Source organism: Camelus ferus, chromosome 3 (genome assembly GCF_009834535.1).
Source record: "Camelus ferus isolate YT-003-E chromosome 3, BCGSAC_Cfer_1.0, whole genome shotgun sequence".
In the NCBI taxonomy this organism is placed as follows: Eukaryota; Metazoa; Chordata; class Mammalia; order Artiodactyla; family Camelidae; genus Camelus; species Camelus ferus.
The window spans coordinates 90,891,373-90,916,711 of NC_045698.1; the positions used below are offsets into that span (position 1 = coordinate 90,891,373).

Genomic DNA, 25,339 nt, shown 5'->3' on the forward strand with positions numbered 1-25,339 from the left:
TTACAAGTTTAGTTTATTTTTAAAGACTCTTATTATAAAAGTGTTTCTTATGGGGAGAGAAGACCATCCCATCTCCCTGAATAAAATCAAATTTAAAAGTGCAACGTATCTATTAAATGTGATGTTTTAATGACAATAGAATTTTTTTCCTCTAAGTGTTGTAAAATGAAAGTATGGAGATTGTAAGTATTGGTGAGTTAAAGATGACAGTGAGTTACTGATGTAGACATTTTATGTGCTTTTTAAAGTCATACACCATGAGAATAAATACTGTCTATTCTCTTTTTGCATTTTGTGTTCTCATTCATGCAAAAATGGCTTCCTTTCCATATCAGTTCAACCTCAAGGTACAGCAGAGAGGACACAGTCTCCTTTCACCCCATTTTCCGCAGTAGTTTTTCTTGTACCCGTGGCCTTCTTCACAATTCTGTGAAACATTTGGAAACCTTTAAAAATTCTTTCCTGCCTTTCCCTTTTCCTCATGTATAAATCAGAAACCTAATTAATATGTCTCCAAAGTCTTTTTAAAAGTTATTATATACTAAATATGCCTTTTTGATATCATTTTTCCCTTTGAGAAATAAGCATTCTATCTGAATAAACTGACTGATTGACATTTAGGTGTCTTTTTGGTTTTTCACACAGAGTCAAATAAAGTAGGAGACACTCCCTTCTTTCAGTCTTATCGAAAATATCTGTTTTCTTTAAAAAGTTCATTAATATAGAAAAATAATGTATTCAGCTATTTTTATTAATTAGGAATTCTTCAGATTTCTTTGTGAAACAGGCAGTTAAATCTCACATGTTAGGAAGTTATGCTTCTTACTAGGGTAGTTTTTTTGTTTTGTTTTTTGATTTTTTTTAATTAGGGGACTGTGCTTTAATTCAGCTGCTACCTAATCATGTTTAAAATGTTTTATAAATTTAGGTGTCTTAGAATCTTGAGGATTGATTTGGACTGTAAATATTGTCTAGTAGGACCTTCTCCCAAACATAGGAATCTTTTTAGTGTCCCGCATCTAAAAACCTCTAGTGACTATGAATTCCCTACTTTTCTAGACAACCCAATATCTTTTAGGGGGTGCTTTTCTAAAACTTCTCCATAATGACTTTCGAACCACCCTCCTGTGACAACCCACGATAAATCTGTTTCCTCTTTCACATGCTGTATGCTAAGGCCTACACTTATTTGAAGTTTGTCATATCTTCCTCCTGTGCTTTTTGCTAGGCTAAATCTCTCTAGGTTCTTTAACTCTTGCTTATATGACATGATTTTCAGACTTCTCACCATCCTGCTTTCTCTTCTCTCTGGATACATTCTAGTTTATTAGTGTCTCTTAAAATATGGCACCCAAAGCAGGATGCCATATCCATGAACTTCTATATCTGAAATTCTGGACGTAAGTTCCCCCCATGGTTTGGAGGTGCAGCCTCTGCATTACAAGTGCCCTGAAGGGAAGGCACACGTTACATCGAAAGAGTGCCTAATAGTAGATTTGGAGGGTTGGGGAAGGCTTCCTGAAGGAAGCGATGGCCATGTCAAGTTCAGAAGAGTATGCACTGCTGAGGTGAACAGCAAGTGTGGTGCCCTGGTAACGAGAGAGAGAGTGTGGGTAATGGGTTTGAGGAACACGAAGAAATGGAGAACGGTTATATGCACAGTTATGAGTGGAAGAGGCAGTAAATGAGATTGAAGAGAAAAGTGGGGACCAAACCATAAAGGTCCTTGTGAGTCATAATACAGAACTGAATGTTTCCTGAGAATAACAGTGAGTCATTAAATGGAGTTTTAAGGTAGGGGGAAAAAACATGATCAGACCTTGATTTTAGAAGGATCATTCTAGCCTAAGTGGGAATGAATTGGAGGTACTGAGATTAACAACTAGGAGATTAGTTAGCAACTCTTTTGGTAATTTTTAGACATGCTGGTGCCCAGAGCTTGACTAGTGGCTCTAGGGTTGGGAAGAAACAGATTGGAAGAAGAGTTGAGAGAATCTGATTGTTAATTGGCAGTGGGGAAAGAGAATGAAAGGTAGGAGGCAAGGATAATGACCTTGTTTTTGGTTTAGGGAAACTGGTTAGATGAGGAAGTTTAATGAAAATAAGTTGAGTGGGAGAGGAGTAGAGTTCAGTTAAGGTTGAGGCAGATAAGCAATTGGGTATGTGACGTTAAACTGAAAGACACCTAGGCTGGAGAGCTTTGGGCTGGAGGTAGGACTTCCATCAGTATACACATTGAACTCAGGGGAGTGATCACAGTAACCCAGGGGAGCATTTGTAGAGTGAAAGAGGGAGTGCGCAGGACAAAACCCTTTAGGAACTGTTATCTGATACTTGAGCTAAGAGCCTTTGGTGTTTTTGACTGTATTATTTGGGAACCAGCAAAAAGAAGGAAATCAAGGCTGTTATGGTATATTTATTTAGTAGAAACCCAGTTGTTTGGTTTGTGGAGAGGAAATGGTCCTCAAATGATCTCTCCTCCTCAGCTTTTGTAGTATCTGAAATTGATGTTACTAAAGATTGTCTACTTTGGATTAAGGTGTTGTCTCTCTAGGAGTTACCTATTAACATGTAGCTATCTCTCAAGAGAGCTAAAACTTTAATCCATTGTTGGTGGTGGTGTTTTAGGTCACTAGGTTTTATTCTGGAGTTGAGATTGGAGGGACAGATAGGAATTTCAGAAAGGTTAGGTTTTGGAAGTATGGCATTGTTGAGGCATGTGAGACCACAGAGGAGCCTGGACTTGAAGCACTGAGGTCACCCATCACCTGGAAAGCAGCCAGAGATTGTGTATTTGGAAAGGGGGATGGTGAGTTGGATAGCAAAGAGGTAATGTCAGTAAAAAGGGAATAAGAGAAAATTCAAGAGGATGAAGAACTAAATAGAGGGAAAATCTTGAAAGTATTTTAGGTATGTATTAGGGTGACCATATAATGTATATCTGAACTGGAACATACTGAGATAGAAGAGGAATGGCTGTTGGTAATTTCATTGTGAACCTGTGTAAACTGGGATGATCGAAAGCAGATACAGACTAGATGAATGGTCACTCAAGTTGTAATGTACTCATACATTATATACATATTACATATATATGTACTTATATAAATAATAGTGTAATAAAATGGTATCAGTTTTTAGCTACCATGTGCCAAGCATATAAACACTTTATACATGTTATTACATTCTTAACAATAATTCTCTGAGGTAAGTGGCAGTGTCTTTGTTTATAGTTGATGAAACCAAATCTTAGGAAAGTAAAATTTCTTGCCTGCAGTTCTCCATGGCAGTCAGAATTGGAAATAATGAAATGGCTTAATATTGACCATAAACAAAATACAGTAAACTGTTAAGCACTACATTGTACTGCAGTTGCTGTGGGTGTGTATGTGTATTTTAAAATGTCCTCTGACTTGCTAAGAAAAATACCATCATAATGTTATATAATAAACCCTATTCCCCTTCTGATAGCCATAATTCTGAAGGCTTACTTTGTGCCAGACCATGTTTCAAGCATTTTATATGTATTAACCTAATTTAAACCTCACAATTGCCTTATGAATTATTTGCATTTTACAGTTCAGGAAAGTGAGGCAGAGTGAATAACTTGCCAAAAGATGACACATATGATTAGTGGCAGTGCTAGAATTCAGACTCTGGCAGTTTGACTCTAGGGCCCGTTTTCTTAACTGCTGTCTTGTACTGCTTCCTCTAGCCTGCATTCTTTGTGCGGACATAGGTCTTCATTCCTCTTGGGAGTAGGTTTGGGTGCCGGCTAAGTGTATATATACCTTTATAGGAATATTGCCACACTGTTTCCAAAGTGGTTGCACCATTTTGCATTCCCACTAGTAGTCCCTCTTTATTACCTCATCACTCCTTTTCTGTTTTTTATTAAAGCATATGTATCCTTTTCCACCAGATTCTGAAACTCCAGAAGTTAGAAATAAATTCTATCCCCCTGTTTAAAAATTCACAGCTGTCCACATGTACACCCTCTCCTGTATCCATTTCTGTAACCCTACGACACCCTACATATTTAGGGTCCAGGAGTGTTAACAGCTCCGGCAAAACAATAGCGCGAGGCAGCGCAAAGTGTCTGGAGTCTTTAGCATTGTCACCATTGACTACGACATTAGTGTCCAGATAACTTTCCACATAACTAAGTGAATGGTTATACACATTTCTTTACAGTGTACTTATAGAGGAAATAAGTGACAGTGATTTAGTGCAGTGCTAATAGGCATTATACTGATCAGTTATGAGATTTGGGGCAAAGTTCGATACCTTTGTGAGGCTGTAAAATGAGGAAATTGGACTAGATTTCTTTCAGATCTTTACTTGTCCCTGCTAGATCTATATTCTTTGGGAAGAAAAAGGAATTTGCGTTTGACGTTAAATGAGCAAGGAAATGGGACACATATTTAGCACATATTTTTCATTCAACATCAGAGTAATTTAATAGGGTCAAGGCGTAATATTGTAAGCCACTGTCCATTGGGGAAAAGTGGAAACTAAACAGAAATGTTACTGTAAGACTTAGGACTTTAGTTGTTATAGTTTGATCAGCTTAAACTGAAGACTTTTGAATTGCAGTGGATTGGGCATTTAAGAGTAGATTTTATTTGTAAATTCATAAGATGATCTGAGGATTGGAAAAAGTGACAAAGTTAAACTAAAGTTCTGTGGGAACTTTTGATTCACTATCCTGATACCCCGACCGCTGAAGATCGGTATCCCAAGGCAGGACATTCCACCTTCAGGCAGCAATGACTCAGATGTTCTAATACATGGAACACACAGCCTCTGCTCAGTCACTCTAGTTCTGCCCTCCGGGATGATGCAGAACTAGTATTCTCTCTGACAGTCCTAAAAGTATTGAAAGGTAGCACTGTTAACTCGTTTCTTTAAAGATGCAGCCTTTTGTTGTAGCAGTACGATGGAACTGAGACTGGTTACCTTGGAAAATAGACGTCTCTGGGTGGAGATGGGAGTATGCTCTTATGATACTGTCTAAAATTTAATGGTTAGGTTCAGCTAAGGAAGTAATGCAGTTTGCTCTGTCTCTTCAATATAAATAACGAGCAGCTGGGGTTAGAGGTGGCATTTAATGTGGTAGAAAAAGCACCAAGCCATGCCAGCGTTTAACAGTTAAATTAAATCTGATTTCATGTCTTCTTCATTAATTCTGAGCAGAATCTGAAGTGCATTATAGCACCCAGATGGATGTCAATATGCCAGATGACATATTAAAATATCTTGTTGGTTGATAATGAAATGGCTTAATATTTTTTATCTAATTCCTTCCAAATGTGATGAAAGACTGACGTACTTTGTGGACTATAATTGAATGAATAGTGCTGAAATCCGCCACATTTCCTTTTTACTCATGCCAAGTTATACTAGGTTAGTAGAGTGCTGGTTTTGGCACATGTTTTCTTTGTGATCAGTAATTATGTTTCTGATCACTACCATTGAGATATAATACTTCTGAAAGAATTAATTTCTGATGAGAAAGATTGTGGCCATGATTTTCAAACTTAATGCATTGAAGGGGTTTTGCTTTTCATATTAATCAGCCTTGTACCAGTTATTAATATGCAATGAATTACTTTGTTTTAAACTTAAAATTAATGGCACATACTAAGTTTTAACATACACACACAAACACACACACACCTGTGAAACTATCACCACACTCAATATAATGAAAGTATGTTTCACCCCCAAACGTTTCTTTTCAGCCATTTGAAGGCACTTCCTATTCTCTTGGCCCCTCAGCCCTGGCAATTAGATGAACTGCTTTCTGTCTGTCTAGAGATTCTAGAATTTTATATAAATGGATTCTACAATATGGACTCTTGGTATGGCTTCTCAGCATCGTTATTTTGAGATTCATCCATGTTGATGAGTATATAATAGTCATTTTTAAGAACTGCAAGTAGTGAAACATTAAATGGCTTTACCACATTTTGTGCATCCATTCTATTGTAGGTAGACAGTTGAGTCTGTTTCCAGTTTTCAGCCATTAAACGTAAAGCTGCTTTTGTGGGCATACACTTTGATTTCTCTTAGGCAAATAACCTAGGACTAGAACGGCTGGGTTGTATGATAAGTGAACAATTGTTCTATAGCAAAAGAATTGATTTTTGAGTATTAACTTCATATCCTGCGACCTTCCTAAGCTCATTCGTTAGTTCTGGTCATCTTTCTGTTTTCTTAATTTCATTTTCAGATTAAGCATAACATCCTAATTCATTGTCAGCTTAGACTTGAAGAAATGTGTAAGCTTACAAAATGTAATGCATTACTTTGATATGTGACATCCCCAATATTTTGTCTTCATCTTTTCATAAAATAGTAGTAGTCCTCATAAATGTGGGACCTTGAAATTTCAAGCTACCATTATTTAAATAGATGAATTCGGAGGTAATTTCAGAAAAGCAGTTGATTCTGAGGAATTGCTGGGGTTTTTTTTTATGGTTTTTATGGGATTCTAAGCATCTGTTCAAATTACATATTCTAGAAAATCAACCACTTTGGTGATGGTTTTGAGGGCATGAGGGAGAGTATACGATAAGGACTTTGAGGTTTGAGGCTTGAGCACAAACTACATGTATCACAGTGCAATTTACTGAGATGAGGACTGTGAGAAAGGAATGGATGTGGAATCATCAGTTCAGCCTGGACATGTTAGATTTTAGGTCTGTTGTTTGTGGACTCTGTTAAGTGCTTATATGTTTATTTGGAGGCTTGCAAATGAAGAAATATTTCTTAGGTTAAAAATAGGCCTGATGTCACACAGCTAGTTATTTGCAGAATTAGATTTCAAGCCTACGGCCCTCTGAGTCCAAAGTCAATGTGGTTACTGCTATGCTATGTTGTATCCACAAGGCAGAAAAACATGCTTGGCTTTGGCAGTAATAAACGTTCCCTGTGAGCTATTATAAATATAAAGCAGAGTTTGCAAGCTCAGATGCCAACAGTTTCCAGACAGATAACCGTGAGCTGGGTTCTAATATAAGAGAGTGGTGACATCTGTGGAGAACTGCAAAGCCCATGTCTCATCTGAAGGATTAGCTGCTGATCAGCTCCAACAGAATGTTACCAGGTGGGAAGGTGGGCCCAGTATTGCCAGATCTTCTTCTTCTTTTTTTTTTTTTTTTTTCAAGAGAGGTCAGATATTTTCACTTTTATGTTAAATCTTCTGATTAATAAATGTAGGCAGGTCTCCTTTAACACGCTGTGTAGGCCAGCCTTGTGTGCTTCCACCAAACATAAGTGTGTTGCTTTCTACCTGTGGGTAAGAGTTGCACCTGGTATACTGTGGACACTACAGTAAATTTATATGATGGGAAAAGGGTGGTAACTGTGTAATAAGCACATTAGAACCTTTGAAATTCAGGTTGCTTAGTTTGAACATGGTGCTTAGTGAATCTGGTGTTTAAGTTCAGTTTTCATACGTATCAGTTAATTACAGGTTGCGAGGGAGGGAGGAATTGCTCCCTGCAGCTTTTTGCTTCCTAATTGCGTGCTTTCGTTTGCAGATAGGGCCAGTTGTGAGTGTGTGGATTTTTGAGTAAAACCTCGAAGCCAAATGAGAAGACAGCTTCAAGGAACAGCTTCTACTGACAGTGAGTCTGCAGCCATCTGTATGCATAATATGGAATGTGCTCAACCCAGAGATAGCTGAATGGGTGGCTTCTGTTGACAAGGAGTGGTGAGTCTGACTGTCCCCACTGGTAATTAACCTAAAGCCTTCCCATAAAAAGAGAACTCCTCCTCCTGCATGCTTAGCATTACCGACTGTTGAATAGTCAGTTAATTTTTGTGTTACAGAGGATGATAACAGCACAGTTCAAGAGAATTTTTTTATCCCTGAAGTGTGTTTAGTGTATGGTTACAGTTTGACTTTCTTCTTCAGTTGGACACATCCCTTCCTTTGTCTGTATATTTTTATCTTTTATTTTTTTCTCCAGTCCAAATCATACTGTCCTCAAGGCCTGTCTCCCTTGATATATTCAGCCATCACTAAAGCGATGGTCATGATAGTTAACAGCATTCATTCTGACCTTGGTTACGGTGGGTCTTGTTGCCTTCAGAAGTGCCTGTGTTAGGAATGGGCATGAGAGCCAGTTCTGGTGGATGGGAAGTAAAGGTGACGTCTACAGGGGCTCTTGGGAAAGGTTTTCTCACTTTTGAGGAAGAAGAAGAGATGGTCCCTCCCATAGAGCTTGTCTTCTCTGGATGTGACATCTGGAACTGTTACAGCTGTCTTGCTACCAGCCTGAAGGTGACTCCCTTCCCTAAAGGAGGGCAGAGGCAAGAGAACTGCAGAGAAGTAGAACTGGAGCCCCACTCACCATGCCTAGACCACCTTCACTGTGGATTCTCTACTATGTGACATAATATATTTCCTTATTGTTTAAGCAGTTTTCCCTTCAGATTTTCCATTACTTGCTGTGGAAATCATCCCAATTCATTTGATTTCCCCCTTTTCTGATTACCCACTGTCTTTTAGTGTCTTCTGCATTTCTACTTCATGTCCAGTAATGTTGGAGTATATTGCCTTTGTAGCACACTGTAAACTTAGTGAAGTCAAGGGCTATGCTTAAATCCCCTCTGTGCCTTTAACCAGTGCTCTACTGCTGCTTCATTGTGCTTTTACAGCTTAAACTCATCTGTTTATTGCTAACATTAGGAAGATTATTGCTTTTTGTTAAATTTAATCAGCTAACTTAATGACATTCAGTTAGTGTTTCTAATAGTCTTATATTCAATTCACTTAGCTTTTCTGGGACTGCTGTCTTTATTTGTAAGTAAACATAATTTTGCTTTATCCTTTCCAGATTCATGTCTTAAGTTGGTTCACTTACTAACTGCATTGGCTAGAACTTGTAGAACATTGTGATTACAATGAGTATCTTGTCTTGTTTATTAATTTAAGGCATCTAATGTTTCATGAAATGCTTACATTAATTGGAATGTTTATAGTGTTTCACCTCTGAGCAGGAAGCCAGCCTTTTGATATTCTGTATAAGTAAAATGTAAAAGAGATCAACTTACTTCTGTTTTATTAAGAATTTTTTAAAATTCTGTTTTAACATCTGTGAAGGCCATATTTTAAAGCGTTGGCACTATGTCATAATTGCTCCAAATTAAAAATTGTTCACTTATTTTTATCTACTTAAATACTGTTCTTCAGTTTTAATCTCTGGTAGTTTAAACTTCCTATATCTTTGGTAAATTCACTATTATGCATTTAAAAATATTTTCATATACTTTATAATTTGCTGATTTATATTTATTTTAAACATATTTTAAAATGTTTATTTATGTAGGCCCAGTCTACGTAAATAATAGGAGGTCGATAAATATATTGAATAAGTTAATTTTTATAGTTATCTGATTAGTGAGGCATCTTGATAGCGTATGTTTTGACTAGTAATAGGAAATATATCCGTTTTACAGATGGAAGAAAAACTAGAAAATATATGTTTAGTATTAACAGTTGTTGTTTCTTGGTTTTTTGTTCATGTGGCTGATTTCTCATCCTACCGTTTTCATTCTGACTTGATAGCATCGTGCTGTAGGGTACCAGTCTACTCGAAACTGCCAGGCGATTTTAGATATTTGTCACACGTGCGCACGCACGTACATGAGGTTTAATTGATTCACCAGATGTGAGGGAACAAGGAAGTGTGCACATTACAGACAGTTATTAAAGTGTGGAGGCAGAGTGGGGTATTCATTTAAACATTGCCCCTAAATGGCTCTCAGTTTCTCCTATTCTAATGTGTAAGTGTCTATAAGAAAAGAGCTTGGGTGATGTGGAGGGATTAGATTAATGCCATTAGCTCTTCAATTTTCACAGTAGGATCAAAAATATCTGTTTATGTCTAGAAAAGGTTTTTGAAAGTCTTATTATAGTTTTATAGTTTAAGAGAATGGAAATTGATATTAAATCTCCAGTTTTTTGGTTAATGGCCCAGGGTAGAAGTATCTGGAAATAATTGCCATCTGAGGGGCAGTGTTGTGCTTATGTAAATAGAATTGGTGGCCTTAATGTCGGGCCACTTAGCAGGTAGTAATAGTATAATAAGCCTTGCCACAGCAGCTGGGACTTATTGTAGCTGTTGCTCTATGTCCTTACTATAAAGGCTGTGATTTCCATGAAGAAATCATAAAAGCAGCCCTTTTGTGGTTTTGATTAAGGAGTGTTTTGTGGCAGCATGAGAAAATGTACTTTGTTTTGTGCTTTATGGACAGAAGACATCCTTTTATAAAAGAAGCCATTTCCTCTTTGAAAAGGAGTAGTCACATGCAAGACACCTATTTTCATTTATTATTACCATCAAGTAGTATTTGTGAATGCCTTAAAAACATGTTCACTGAAAAATACTTACAGAGAATATTAAGTAAATGAAATGTATTGATCTTAAAGTGGATATAGAAAATTTCCATCCAAGACCATATTCCAATGGCTGTCTCCCTGTTTCTGTAATTCTCTTTAAAACTCATATAAAACTCACTAAAAAAGTTCAGTGCTGTTTATATTGTCAGTGGGTTTTAATGCCAGATACTGAAAAGTAAATATTACTTCTTAAATACTGACCAACGCTTTCATACCTAATTACATCATTAGACATTTTAAATTATAGTTACTTTTCTGAGTCCCTCAGATATTTCAAACAGTTAACAAGGCATATTTACCAATAGAACAAACAAATCTTCCTAAAACTTAAATCATGAAAGTTTAATAAACCTATACATTTAGCATATCAAATGTTCTTGTCTTTCAAATATCTTAATAGATTATGAAGTACCATAATAAGTTACTACAAATATGTTTAATAGCGCGTAAGTATTAGTACTGTAAGTTTTGCTTCACTTCATCTTTTCCGTGTTGATCTCTGTACTTTTCAGAGTTAGAGATTTATCCACCCAAATGGAAACAATTGGCTTTCTTAGGCCAGTTGAGGTAATTTGGCTAAGGTAATTTGATTAAAAATCGTGACTGTGATGCTGATACAAGTAAAGCTATTTGGGTCAAAAACTATAAGAATGGATTTTTGGGCAAAGAAACTCGAGCCTGGTGGAGGCCCGGGACCACGATGTGCCTGCCAAGACTGAGCTGGCCTTTGATAGGACGAGTGCTTTTTTCCGGCAACATTTCTACCTGTCACTTAACAGACCTTTGGAGCACATTTCTTTCAGCTGGTACTTACTCAGATTTGTAGGTTTTAATTTTATGCAATTCAGACTATTTACCTGAAATGGTTTTTTAGTTTTTTTTTTTAATGCTCCACGTTTTAAATGGAAAAAATTAGATTACCCAATTTTTGAAAAAAAATTTTTTTAAAGAGCTAGTTCTCTCAGATATTAAAAATGCAAATCTAAAACTATTCTGGTGTATGAGATATATCAGTGTTACAGAATAGAAATAGCCCCCAAATGATGTGGAAATTTAGAATATAATAACAAGGTGCATTTCAGATCAGTGGAGAAAAGATTTTTAAAATGGCAGTGTTATAGCTGGGTAGTCATCCAAAAAAAAAAAAAATTCTGATTCTTGCCTTCATAGGAAGAAGGTAGATTTTTCCCTTTAAATTATTGCAGTTAGGAAGTCTTAAATAAAATATTTTTTGGAAGACTGGTAATACAGATACTGAATTGTTAGTGGGAATGTAGGTTGTTACATTCTCTTAGAAGGAGATTCGAAAAATATCTGTCAAATCTTAAAATGCCTACCCAAAATTAAAGTGTATAGACCCTTTATCCATCCATTTCACTTCTTGGAATTTATCCTATAGATAGATCCTATTTCATCACATTCCACATGTCTGAATTTACAAGATGATTCTTTACAGCATCTCTGTAGTAGTAAAAGATTAGAAGCAACCCAGCTTCCTGTCTATTGGAGGGAAGTTATACCCGAATGATGACATACAGCCTTTCACAATTGAGGGAGGCAGTTTTTTAAGTTACTGATATTGTCTGATTTCCAAGATAAAGTGTTAAGTGAAAAAGCAAGCTGCCAAATGATGTATATGGTCACGTGAAAATGTTTTAAGAAGAAAAGTATTTATACTTCTGTTCTTGTATATTACTACAATACCTGAGAGAGGCTATACAGGAAGCTAATATTGGTGTATCTTTTGAGTTTTAGTGATTTACTACGAATCTGACCAAAAAACAAAAGCAAATTATTATGTGGTACTTAGTTTGAAAAAAAAAAAAAAACAAACAGATTCATCAGTATTTTTCATCTTTATCAACTCATGGGATCTCTAAGGGTGAGACCTTAGAGGTTATTTAAAAAAATGTTGTTTATTGTAGTTAAAAACAGAACATAAAAATTCACCATCTTAGCCAGTTTTAAGCGTATAGTTCAGTAGTGTTAAGTATATTCACATTGTTTTGAAACAGATCTCCATAACTTTTTCATCTTGCAAAACCGAAGTTCTTTACTCATTAAACATCTCCCTTCTTCCGCCTTTGCCAGTCCCTGGTAACCACCATTCTACTTTGTTCTCTATAAATTCAACTACTTTAGATATGTCATGTAAGTGGAATCATACTGGTATTTTTCTTTTTGTGACTGGTTTATTTTACCTAGCGTAACATCCTCAAGGTTCATCCACGTTGTCATATGTGACAGGATTTCCTTCCTTTTAAGACTCCACTGTTAGGTATATTCACACTAATATTCTGTTGTGTGTATGTATCACATTTTGTTTATTCATTGGCTGGTGGACATTTGGCTTAATTCCACCTCTTGGCTTATATGAAGTGCTTCTGGCACTGGGTGTGCAAATATTCTTTGAGACCCTACCTTCAGTTTTTAGGGATATATGCTCAGAAGTGGAAGTGCTGGATCATATGGTAGTATTTAAAATTTTTGAGGAACCTCTGTATTGTTTACCATAGGAGTTGTACCATTTTACAGTTTCACCGACAGTGTGGAAGGTTTCAGTTTCTTTACATCCTCATCAACCTTGCTATTGTCTGTTTTGCTTATTTTTTGATAGTAGCCATGATAATGAATGTGCAGTGATCTCAGTCTATGTTTTTAACAAGCATTGTAATTATGTATTTCTTGTATACTTAAAAAATTTATCTGATTCATGTAATTATTTCAGTTTAATCATCAAAAATTAAACAGGTAATTACTTTTTAAAAAGTGTTCCTCAGTGTCCTTTGTTGCTTTAACTTTAGGTATGTGTTGTAAAATAAGATCCTCAGGGGATAGTATGCTTCCCTCTGCCTCCCCCGTTTTTTTCCTTCTGTTTAACCATGAATGAGTCGCTCAGGGAACAGACTAGGCTATACTTAACCCCAACGAATTTTGCTAACTTTAATTCTTTTCTCTAACATGGTTGAAATTCGAAGGTTTTCTGTGTTATCAGAGTTCCACTGACATACCAGTATTAAAAATTATGTTTTAATGAAAAGGTCATTTTTACTTAGCAACAGACTATTTGACCGCTGTTTACTTTTAATTGAAAATAATTTTACATTCATGATCTTGACAGTTTTGTCTGTTAACTTTTCCCACTAGATGAACTCAGTTATGAATTGTCTTTCAAGAGCACAGTCAAGCAGTGTTTAAGGATTTTATCGAGAGAAGGAAAGTACATGAGAATCTAGTAAAAAAATGGAAAAGGAGTGTAAATTGTCTTTCAGTTTTTCTTATTTTAAGAGATAATTTTAAAGGCATGAATAGTTCTCCATCAAAATTAATAGCTCTTAAAGTATTTTCCATTTTGAGTAAATTACTTGCAGTTTTTTTTCTTGACTTGAAGTTTCTGAAATTATCATCACAGAAGTGCCTCTTTCTTGCAAATGTGTATTCTTTAGAAGTATTTCGTAGTGATGTTTGAAACTACTATTCATACTGTATGAGTATCCAGCTATAACCTGTGTTTAGATCATATATGTTAGAAGTCATTTAAAAATAATTTTTGCTAGACTTTGAGGTTCATTGCTATCCAGCTTACTGCTTTATGACTTTTTGTTTGCATATGTAAGACTGACCTGCTGCGTTTACTGTATTTAGTATGTGAGCTGATGAAGAAGGGTGCTAAGTGGTGGTAAGGCTTGGGGAGGGTGGGGGTGCAGTCCTCACTGTGAGTTTTGAGAAAAGATAATGAAATCCTTTATGTCCCTTTCCATAGACTTGCATTTCAAAGACTTACATTTTAATAAGAATTGGTTGTGCAGCTGCAACCCTGGCAACAAGGCCTTGGAGAGAAGAATTGGGGCAGCATTCCAGAAATGAAGGCAGGCAATGGTCTCATGTGGAGCAGAGCTACTGAAAATGATAAAAATACACAGCACTTAGTAGAAGTAAGACCTGTGCTTTCCCTGGCATAGTGGATATTGAAATTTTCCACACTATATTTTATTATTTATAAAGTCCAAAAGCTGCCGTAAGCTACTCACTCAATAAGAGTAGCTACATTATATTCTGCTTTAGTATAAATAGTATAAATACTCTTGGAAGCTAGTGTTTCTGTGAATTATATCTAAAATGTAATTGTTGTTGGCCTGTCTTTGACGAAGTCTGGACATTTTCAAAACACAGGCTACCAAGTTTGTCAGATTTTTAAAAACAAGTTTGTAAGTTTTAATCATTAAAAAAGTAAATGTTCATAGTAGTTTTATTGTAAATTTCTCATGGTGTTTGGATGTTTTAGATTCCCTCGAATCATACGATTTGTTAAACATAACGTCTTTTCAACACTATGACAATGGCTGTATAATATGTCATTAAACCATTCATTATTACATTTTGGTTGTGTCCAGGGTTTCCCTCTTATAATAAGTGTTGTAGTAAAACATTTCTGTGCATACAGGTATTTTGCTTTCTTTGGGATTACTCAGGATTACTTCTGGATTTCCCAAAGTGATGCTAGTGTATTACATGTTAAAAGTTTGAATACTCTCTGAAAGTACTACTGACACACACAGTATTCTTAGCTTTTCTCGGAAGGAGGTTTTTTTCTTATATCTTATTTGCCTCTTGGAATACTGAAATCTTGACTTCTTTTATCTTTAATTCTAGGAAATTTATTCCCATTATTTCTTAATGTTTATTTATTTTTTTCTTAAAATGTTTTATTTCCCCCCCTCGTTCTGAACTCCTATTACCTGGATGTCCTTTTTTCATATGCAATATTTCCACCAGATTTTTGTTTGTTTCCTTGTTTCTTATTGTGGTTTCATAATGCTAATATCTCCCCTTTGTCCTTCAGTGTACATTCTTGGATCATCTAAATGACTAATTCTGCTTCAGATAGTGTGGGTTGTTCGGTGTGTTGTCTTTGTTTTACAGTAGTTTCATGCTCCAGGTGTCTTTTTATTTTAGCTAGTGAGCTAATGATTCTTTGGGAGAGGGGGTGTTATCCACTTCATGTGATAGTGTATATGAGGGAATGGCCAACAGCCAGGGCTTAGTTTATGTCAGTCCAGGTGAGTTTAAGGAGAGGGAGGTCATGAGTCTCAGGTCACATAGCCACCTGGCTGGCACCACTGAGTTGCTCTTACGTTCTTCTGTTGGTTGCTACTGTATTAGGCAACTTCTGATTAGGGTTTGTGTTTTAAACTCCTAGAAATAAATAATACAAATTCTAAGAGGTAGTTTCTTTGTATTATGATTCACCAGCTCTGTAGGGTTTTTTGGGAAAGAAGGACTAGGAAGAGAAATCAGTCAGTACCTGTTCTCATGAGCTTTCCCCTCCCAGGGAAGTCCTGACTTTATCCTGCTGACAAAGATCTGGGTTGTTCTGCTAATTTCTGGTGAAGGGACAATCAAGGGAAGGATAAGGGCAGAGTCTTAAAAAAGCTTTAAGGGAATCTGTCTTTTAACTCCTGCCACCCTTTACTGCTGACTGGTCACCAGTGTGCTCCCACGCAAATTCAGTACAGTTGTCTTTACCCCACCAGGTTTTGTTTCTTTCTTTTTTCTTTTCTTTTCTTTTTGGTTTGTTGTTACCAGAATCCAGATTTACTTCTTTTTTCCTCAGGACTTTATTTTGGAGGAAGGCACTGCAAACCCGTGATGGTTTTATCATCCTGATAGGAATTGGGTGACCTCGTTTGAGCCAGTAAAGATAGTTACATAGAGATTTTCTTTAAAGCATATGAAAATCTTTAATTGAATAGTATATGTATACCAAATGTATACAAACTGTATAAAAACAAACTCCCTGAAACCTTAGTGCCTGAAAACAACCTTAAATCTCAATTTTGAGGGTAAGAAATTTGAACAGGTCTTGGCAAGTCTTCTCTTACATGAGGCATCAGCAGAGGACATTGGGTAGTCTTCAGCTAGCAGGTGGTACGGACTAGAGGATCCAAGGCAGCTTCACTCGTATGTCTGTTGCCCTGGCTGAGGAGTCTGGAAGGCCAGGCTCCGGTGGGCCTGTTAACCTCTGTCGCTATGTTTGTGGTCTTTCCAGCACGTCAGTCTCAGGGTAGATGGACTTATGAGCACAAGGTACAAGACTTTTATGACCTCATCAGTTCCAGATCATGACTTGAGCTTCATTCTTTTGGTCAAGGAAGTCACTCAGATTGTCTGAATGTAAGGTAGGGAATTTGTCTCTCTCTTGAAGGAATAATCAAGAATTTGTAGCCATCTTTACTACAACGCATAAGGTTGTTAGAATCTTGTGTTGCTGATTGTTGCTTTTAGGAGTATTACCACTAGAGGCTTGGCTCAGGAAACCTTGTTCTTACCTTCTCCCACCTGAAGGGGATTCTCTAGAGTCGAGGGAGATCATATGCTTTTTTCAGTTCATTTTTATAATGCTTTTACCTGTAGCAGTGGTTCTCAAATACCTCATTCTCCAGGGGTATTTGACATTGTCATTTTGACAGGAGACTTTTTGGGTTGTCACAGCTAGCGGGGAGGTGTGCTGCTGGCATTTACAAGATAGGGGCGAGGGATGTTGCTAAATATCCCATTGTGCACAGGTCAGTAACACAACACCCCCCCCCCAATCACCTGGCCCCAAAAGACAGTAACGTGGAGGTACAGAATCCTGCCATACAGTAATCTTGCAGTGTCGGGTTACTCCTCACAGGAGAAGACTTCAGTTCATAGAAATTATAGACTAATGCTGCTTAGCTAATAAGTGGTAGAATCTAGTTTTAATTCATTGGGTTTTTTTTCCTCTTTCTTTCTTTAAATGCTAGGTCAAGTTTCCATGTCAAGTGCTATAAAAGATACAGTAATTTGGAGTCTGCTTTGATGGAGCTTTCAAGAATCAGTGTGTCATAAATAACTATAATTTAAGGTAGCATTGAACTAGATCATAAAGAAGAATATAGAGAAAATGGTCAAGTTACGTAATGTGTCTGAGCTGTGGTTTATTTCTAAAGTAAGGAGAACACTTACCCCTTAGGATTGTAGAAATTAAGTAAGATAGTATTTGTCAAAGTACATAGAGTAATGCATGACTAGTTCTCAAAAAATTTTTTTTCCTTATCAGGGGTTTACAATTTAGCTGAACCTTTCTTTATAATTTAGGGGAATTTTCTATCATCATTGTGTGTTTTTTTTTTAAATATATATGAGACAAGAATAGATGGGAGAGTTCAAGAACACTGAATTTCTCATGTGACCCACTATGATTTTAAGTTTATGATCCAGAAATAGTCCATATTCTTTTGTTAATCGAAGTATAGTTGATTTACAATATTACTATACAGCATAGTAAGTCAGTATTTTTTATGGCTTATACTCTATTTAAGATTATTACAAAATAATAGCTACATTTCCTGTGCTGTATAATATATCCTTGTTGCTTATCTAGTCCATGTCTTTGATGACTGATTAGTATTTTCTGTTTCTGAAATCATCATCATCATGACATCATTATCAAAGTTTTCCATTATTACGAGCTTTCCTTTGAATATGAAAATGAAAATCGTTTTAAACTGCATTAAAAAATTTCCCCCGTATTGTTTCGGATTCTGCCTTTATAAGATGATTCAAAAAGGTTTGAACATTTTAAAAATTTATTATTTAGTACCTACATTGTACGTAAACAAGTAGTTACATCTGTACTAAGTTGGACAAGTAGTCTGACTTGGAACAACCACAGTTTTTTCTATAATACATTGAAGTGGCAGCCAGGCTGAATGCCTTCTGTTCATCAAGTTTGTAAGGAATCTGTGGTCCCCACCCCAGTTTTCTTTTTACATATTCCCACTAGAAGTATTGTGTGATAGCTGTGAATTTGGGTGGCTGCTCTTTGAGCGGCAGTCAAAATTTTGCTACAGAATAGCCAGTCTAGCACTGTGCTGGGTATTCATGAAAGAACCTCTGGACTGTGTGGTAGAAGTGAAAGAAATAGAGCCCCATCCTGTTAGAAAATGAAGCTGTGGAGACTTCCCTAGTTGTAGGAAAAACCATTCCATCAGCATGTCCAAACAGGAGATTTATGTCACTGTATCTGTTGCTGTATCAAAAGAATTTTTGAAAACCCAATGTATGATATGATACAAAAACATTAACTTTTGGTGAATTCCTTGTACGTGCAATTGCTTTTTGTTTTGATTGTCACATATGCAGACATTCTTGTGGTTCCTTTTTCCCCTTAAAAAAAGCTTAGCTTTCTCATTGAGCTTTAAGCAAACTACAGTTAACATCCATGTAATTGATATTTGTGTCTTATCTGACTCCATCAGGCCCTGAAGCAGATGTAAATAGTAAGATTTCTGCGTCAGCACCTTAATGAATATCCCGACTGTGATCTGCTTGGATGCCTAAGCTCTCCTTGTCAGTCCTGGGACTTAACTGTTGTTCTGTTTTGTTTTGTTTTTTGGTTCATTGGAACCCAAAAGTGAATTACCTCTTGAAGGAGAAGACGAGAGGGCAACCCTACAGTTCGGTGCATATTTCATATTTATATTCAGCTTAATTAGTTAGTAATAAAATTTTAAAAGTGTTTAGTTCTGTTTGAACCACTCTTTGTTGATCATTGTCACATTCACGGGGCCTGGTACGTAGCAGTTGCTCAACTATCTGTCACGTACATGCATACATACAGTGGACTCTTTTACAACACAGGTTTGAACTGCTTGAGTCCACCTATATGGATTTTTTTTTCCAATATACGATCCATGGTTGATTGAATGCGCAGATGTGGAACTGCATATATGGAGGGCTGAGTCTAAAGTTATACTCGACTACGTGGAGGGTCTCAGCCCCGTAACCTCCTGCGTTGATCAAGGGTCAACTGTACATAATGCATCTATCCATGTAAAAATCCTGCATTCAGAACATATGCTGAAGTTTGTTTCTGTTATCCAGTTAAAATGTGGTGTCAGAGAGGGTTACTGATTTCCTGGTTCAGTTTGAGGAAAGAAATACAATAAAGAGGAGCTAAATGTGCATGTACGTCTTAGTTTCCTTATTGATACACTGCACAAGCCTGGTATAGCAATGGAAAGCTCTTTTCAGGAGATAATATGATACAAGGTATTATTTATTTTGTGTTAAGGTATTCTTTGTGTTGTTGCCAAATTAAGTTTACTTGCCCATTATCTTTGGAATTAACCTATTATAAAATAGCCTCTTTTAAAACATCATTCCTATATTTATGTTTACATGTAAATTATTAACACTATTTATCGAAATATATTAAATTCCATCCTGGGGCTGGAAGATAAAAGATGATAGAGAAGTATTTTTTTCCTTACATTATTTTCTCTAAGCAACAAAAAAGGCTTTTAACCACCAACTGGAATCCCATATAGATATATTTTTAACTTTTTCTCTAATAGTCGTCAGAGCCCTGTTACCATCCTATCTGGTCCACAGTTCAGTATATGAGTGCTTTCAAGACCTTTAAAGTCTTTTTTATATAGTCTGGATACTCTGTTTAGGTCACCAATGTGGAACAGAACTTTATCATTTCATTTAAATTCCAAGTTAGTGTTTTGTTTTGTTTTGTTTTGTTTTAGTAAAAAATACATCTTATTAAAAAGTTTATGTTTGGGCTAACTAGGGAGAATAACAGATTTATTTAAATAACTTTTGCAAGATATTTTAAAGATTATTTGAACTATGAAAATAATCTTAATTTAGCTTTTGGGAAGGTCATTTTACTCTGTTTTTAAAAGTAATTGTATAACTGCACTTATGGTGTTGATGAGAAAACAGTTTTTAAAAAGGATAAAAGTAATAGTAAGTTTTCCCCTTGACAGCTTGAATTTTTCTATTATTTTAACATGCAGAGACATTAAGCTTCAAGAGTCCATGAGTTTAATCTGGCTGTAGTATGTTTTACTAAAGACCTTAGTGATTCTTCTTTTGGGAAAATACAAACTCCTTCTGACTAAGGGCAGCATATTTCTCCTATATGCCCCTTAAAACACAGGTCAAAATAGCATGTACCTATTTGCAATTGATGGCATTGATTTAATTTTGTTTTTTCTCATGTCCTCTGGAAAATTCCCAAAGAGTTTCAGTATGATCTTTTGTAGAATTTTTTTTTTTAAACCTGTAGAAACAATTCTGTACATCTGTAGAGTAAAAAAAATATTTTTGGCTTTTTTTAGCTAAAGCTTGAAATATAAATTTTATCTTAGTACCAGAAGTAGTAGTCCAGTTACCATTGTTTGTTTTCTAAAGGTTCCAGTGGTTTGTATTTGTAAAGAGTTTGATTTATTTTGGTAGGTTTTATTTGTAGTGAAGTTAATGGCAGTGAAATCGTTCAGAACCTCTCCCATTTGCTGCTCCATCCCATATAGGGCTTTATATAGGGCTTATTTTTTCTGCATTGGTTTCCTTTTTTCCTCATAGTCCACCCTAAGAATAGGAATAACTAGCCTTAAGGACAATTGTACAGAGACCTAAGCAACTGTGGAGGAGATAATAATGTAGGGTAGGTCTGTGAGTCCACAGCTGTGCATGCATTATATAGCTGATCAGTCTTTAACAATAGATATATATTTGTCACAGAACATTTTCCACAGATACTGTCATTGTTTAACTTAGTAATGATGAGAAATATATGATAACTATAATGCATTGTGTGTGGCTTCTTTGTTTGTGCTGGATGTTTGTCTTGAGAAAAAACTTGACCTAATATAAATCATCTCTTGTGCAGGGGTAATAAGCATTTTTTAATTTAATTTTTGAACACTGACGTATAGTCAGTTTATAATGTTTCTTTTGTCAGTTCCTGATTTACAGCATAATGTTTCAGTTGATAGGCATTTTGATAATACAATTTGATGTAAATTTTTGTGGCATTGTTGGGGTGGAGAAATATGAAATAACTAAGAGAACTCTGTAGCATGACATAATTCTGTTGGAACAAATTAATCTTGTAAAACTTTCTCCTAGCCAAAAAAAATCATTGGCAGCTGAGAATACATCATTTTATTTGGGGGAAAATATCAAGTTAACAAAAAGACTATTGTAACAATAGTCACAAAGCAAGTAGCAATCAAATGTAAATCACTGTGATCTTTTTCCTCCCTGGGGATGAACCTGAAACGTGGTATCAAAGCCTGGTCTCCACCTCACCTTGTTCCACACCCAGATAAATGACTGCACTTTGTGCCTAATCAACTTTCACATCCCTGTGGGATGGATAAGGTTTCCTTGTGGGACCAGGAAGCATGGATTACACATACTTCACATTATTTAAGCCTGTTAGTTAACTCCTCTCTTCCTTTTGCAAAACAGACTAGGCAGCCACTGCAGGCAGTAGAGTAGGTATTGAACAAGCATTCCCTTCTAAAAGTTTAATCCTCTGATATCCAAAGCCTTCCATACTGAGAAGAGAAAACCTAACTAAACACAATTTATTACAAGAGTATATATTTTTTTACAATTAATAAATGATAGATGAACCAAGTTAGAATTACTTATCGACTGTAAACCCTCTGTATTGTTAATCTAATTGTGTACCATAGACTAACTTAATGCTGTCCTGCTTCACTTGCCCTTTTAAATATAAATAATAATAAACAGATTCATTTTTTTGTATGTATATATGTATGCTACTCCATCTAAGAAAGGGAGACTGACTAGAAAAAACTCTTTATCCTCTAAGTTAGCATCAAGGAAGCTTGTCTCTGCTCAGTTTTCTGGGTGGAAAGAAAAAAAAAGATAGTGGTGATGAAGATCATAGTAACAACAAAGACATATTCATTCATTTGTTTATTAATGTATTTAATCTTACTGTGTGCCAAGCACTATTCTAAGCAATTTAAGTTTACTCATTTAAACCTCATATACACCTTTGAGGTAGATACAATTATAAACTGCATTTGATTGAGCTGCAAACTGAGACACATAGAAGTTAAGTAACCTGCCCGAGACCATCCGTCCAGTGAGTGGAACAATGCAGGATTCCAGCTTACGCTGTCTAGCTTCAGAATCCAAGTTCTAAATCACTGCATTATACTGTCTTCCCAGGCTTGCGTCTCGACACCAGTGTTTAATGTGAATGTGTACTGTCCATGTGATATGAGAGTCACGAGCCAAGAAATTAAATTAAAACTTACGCTTGAATTTGTAAACTTTGTGGGTTTCTAAGTGCTAGCGATTGCATACTGCTTGCTCTTTAGGGCTTGTTCCTCAACCAGGGAGCACCAGGAAAAACACCTTCCCAGTCAAGGTGAAAATCATAGCAAGACAATTACCAGGAAATGTCCAACATGAGGAAGAGTTAGGATCTCACAGTCCAGCAAGGCTACTTAGATGACTAGGAATTGATTTAAGTCAGAGAAACAGTATTAAACAAGTCTGTCTGAAGCGTCTAAATGAAAGACTAAGACACTGAAGTAAGTGAATTTGCAAACGAACCAAATAGAATTAATTGAAATGAAAATTGTGACTATTGAAATAAAAGTCATTATTTTGGGGGAAATATTAATAGCAAAGGTTAAACAGCAGTAGAAACAGGTGAAAGAATCATAAACTGACGCGAATCTGAAAGTAGAGAGTCGGTGAAATTGTGGCCAAACGCGAAGACAGTCTTCAAAGTATCTGTAGAGAAAAAACAAATTTATATTTAAAGGACCAAACATTAGTTTGACAGTTGACTTCTCATCAGCAACAGTAGTGGTCAGAATAACATCTGCAAAGGACTGAAGGAAGAGCACCGCGGACTAAGAATTCTCAACTTAGCTAATCTGTCATGCAAGAATAAGGGCAGAATGCAGACATTGTGCTATTTAACAGGTTGTGTATCTGAGTGAAGGGCATGTGGGAGATTTCTGTTCCGCTTTGGCAGCTCTTCTATAAGTAAATTACTTCACAATTAAAATGAAAAAGCCTGTAATTTTAGAGAAACAACTGAGCAGCTTTCCACTTATAGCTGAATGTTAAAAAGGATGTACTATTAAAAAATGTTAAAATATGTATTTTATGCAGAAGGAAGTTGAAGTTTAAAGAATTGAGAGGCCAGAAACAATGGTGATCAAAGAAATTGGTAAATGTGGACAAATATTAGTGATCATCAGCATCACTTACACTTACATGTGCTCTGTATAAGTTTTTTTTTTAAATTCTCACAACAGTGAAAGAATTCGTCCATTCCCGAGCACAATGAATGAAAAAGGACCAAACTAAGTGGCATCTCTGTGGAATTTGAGAATTCCAGAGGTGAAGAGAAAATCTTTAAACTTCCAGTGAGGAGAGAAATACATCACCAGAAAGGAAACAGAATTAGCATGTAACCAGACTTCTCAGCAGCAACTCTTGAAGGCAGTAAACAGTGAAACAGTGCCTTTAAAGTCCTGAGGAAAAGATCTTAAAGTTGGTATTCTGTATTTAACCAAATGGCCAATCAGATGTAAAATGCAAGTATTCAAAACATTTTTCTTCCCTGCACCATTTTTTAAGAAGCTGCTGGAGTATGTGATTTTACAAAATAAGCTGAGGGGGATGAAAAAAGGAGGACAAAATTCTTAATAACAGGGCATCAACTTAAGAAAGGAACTGAGGGAACTTGCCTTAAGAGCAGCTAGTAAAGATTGAAGGAAGAGGCTAGGTAGTTCTGTGAAGACACCAGAGGAAAATTTGAATCAGGACATCTACACACATGTTCAGGTATTTGGAAATTACAGGTCTTTTACAGATCTAATTAAGGTGTTTTACAGTTCTGGTATAGGTTAAATTGAAAAATTAAGCAAAAGGGAGCTCAGGAGTTACTAACTTCAGGTAAACAAAACATTATTCGGAAAAAAATAGCTACTTTGAATAGGTTATTTGTGTCAGCAGTGGCAATGATAATAGCATAAACATTGAATATTGATTCAACCAAAATTACTAATTATCAGTGATGATGAGAGTGGAAGGAAGTTTGAGGGTGGGAGGTGATATCTAAAAAAAAAAACAAGACATATCCCGGTCTATTTTAACAGAAAGTCAGTTTAAATTATCTAAAAATTAAGAAGAAGAAATAGCAATAGACATCTTACTCATAAATATCAGCAGAAACACCTTGGCAGGTTAAAAATGACTACTACTAACAGATGGAGAGGGATAGGTCAGAGACTTGCCATTTTTAATCAGTTAATTATTTTTGTGGTTTCTTCTTTAAATTTTACTTTTTTGCATGTAAATACGTATACACAATATACTGCACATATTTTTTAGTTTCCGTATATGTACTGATCATTGTTTCTAAGAATAGTTTAGAGCTTTAGCTTTTTAAACTTACATAGTTATCAAAGGAATAGAGCCAACCACAAAATAAGAGTCAATAGGATACAGTAGTCCAATCATAAAGGCCAGTCAAAAGTGCTTACACATATTCAAGAAATCAGTCATCTAAGGTATAAATAATAAGTTCATTTATGCCTTTTTTTTTTAAGATTCCACCTATAAGTGATATCATATGGCATTTTTCTTTCTCTTTCTGGCCCACTTCACTTAGAATGACGATCTCCAGGTCCTTCCATTTTGCTGCAAATGGTATTATTTTATTCTTTTTTATGGCTGAGTAGTATTCTATTGTATATATGTATATACCACATCTTCTTTATCCAGTCATCTGTTGATGGACATTTGGGTTGTTATTGTAAATAGTGCAGCTATGAACATTGGGGTGCATGTGTCTTTCTGAATTTTATTTTTTCTCCGGGTTTAGGCCCAGGAGTAGGATTGATAGGTAAGTCTATTTTTAGTTTTTTAAGAAACCTCCATGCTGTCCTCCACAGTGGCTGCACCAATCTAAACTCCCACCAACAGAGTAGGAGAGTTCTCTTTTCACCACACCCTCTCCAGCAACTATTGTTTCTAGACTTTTCAGTGATGGCCATCCTGGCTGGTATGAGGTGATACCTCATTGTAGTTTTATCTGCA

The 25,339-nt window shown here is 36.0% G+C and overlaps 1 protein-coding gene across 7 annotated transcripts in view; it reads left to right on the forward strand.

Annotated features, from left to right (window-relative positions):
- The window catches only part of CDC42SE2 (CDC42 small effector 2), a 115,867-nt gene that overhangs the window by 39,925 nt on the left and 50,603 nt on the right, over positions 1–25,339 (forward strand). For 5 of the 7 annotated variants that reach the window (XM_032476657.1, XM_032476654.1, XM_032476655.1 and 2 more), the window contains one exon: positions 7,548–7,720. The exons of 1 other annotated variant lie outside the window; for it this stretch is intronic. The gene's annotated coding sequence lies outside the window, so the exon portion shown is untranslated. Of the gene's footprint in view, positions 1–7,547; positions 7,721–25,339 lie in introns of those variants that run through there. One more of the 7 variants, XM_032476658.1, reaches the window with a different exon arrangement.